The sequence below is a fragment of the Anoplophora glabripennis genome, unplaced genomic scaffold (assembly GCF_000390285.2).
Source record: "Anoplophora glabripennis isolate ALB-LARVAE unplaced genomic scaffold, Agla_2.0 scaffold194, whole genome shotgun sequence".
NCBI classification, from domain to species: Eukaryota; Metazoa; Arthropoda; class Insecta; order Coleoptera; family Cerambycidae; genus Anoplophora; species Anoplophora glabripennis.
In genome coordinates, this window is record NW_019416622.1 from 464651 (window position 1) to 465799 (window position 1149).

Consider the following 1149-nt stretch of genomic DNA (forward strand, 5'->3'; position numbering starts at 1 on the left):
CCAACCACCTTACCAGCGTAAAATCCACACCACATTGTCACTCTTTGAGTATACAATGGTCGATCTTGAATGACACGAGGACTGCATCTGTCCTAAATTCGACAGTTTTTCTTGTTCACATATCCACCAAAATGCGCTTCGTTGCTAAAGATGATTTTCTGAGCAAAATCACCGTCCACTTGTTGATTTTTCAATATCCAATCAACGAATGTCCGGCATTAAATGGTCTCTGGTTTCTATTCCTGCGTTTTAGCTGAATCTTTTACGGATTGGATGCAGATGCAGATCTTTTGTTAAAATCCGCTGAATTGTGCTTTTTCAAATGTTTCATTGCACTGACCGACGGCGCACGGAAGTTACGAGAATTTCCACTCACCGTAGCAATATTTTCTTCTAAACGACCAGTACGAGGCCCGCCTTTTTATTGTCTGCAACCTCACCAGTTTGTTCAAATTTAGCAACTAATTTTTTCACAGTTGTTACTTTCTACCGTAAATTCCAGGTAAATTGTACACAATCTCAGCTACATACTCTCCGTACTTGTAATGAATTTTCTCAATCTTCACTCGCTCATGCGTCGTACAGCACCGTATTTTGTATAACTGCAACGTGTTTATTACAACATGTGTCCCTGCACAATGCTGCTATGAATGAAAACAGCGCACAAACCTGCGTTACTTTTGAAACATCCTTTATTTTGCTTGAATGAGTTGAAATGTATGTAGTCTCTTTAGATGACGCTTGCATTAATTTCAAATATTTTCAGTTCTAAACGTAATATATTAATTATTGAAATTTGAAAAAGTGATATTTTCGATAATCGTTTAAGTATAAAATTTGGCAAGCAGCTCTCAAGTTGAACATTTTTGTTTTCAATAATATATTTTTGTTGTTTATAGTATTAATAGGGCTTAAACTTTTGTATTTTGAAAGTACATACTTATACTTATATTTTAAAATAATAGAATAAATACCTATTTTTTTATTCACTTCAATTTCTGTTTAATCCTTTTCTTTTATCTTGATTACTAATTGAGCTATTGTACTGTGTGACGCTATTCGTATTGCATATAATCATGTTTCTGCATACATTTTTCTATTATTATTGAAGCTCTCCGTACAATTACCGAATTACATCGGAAATTAATA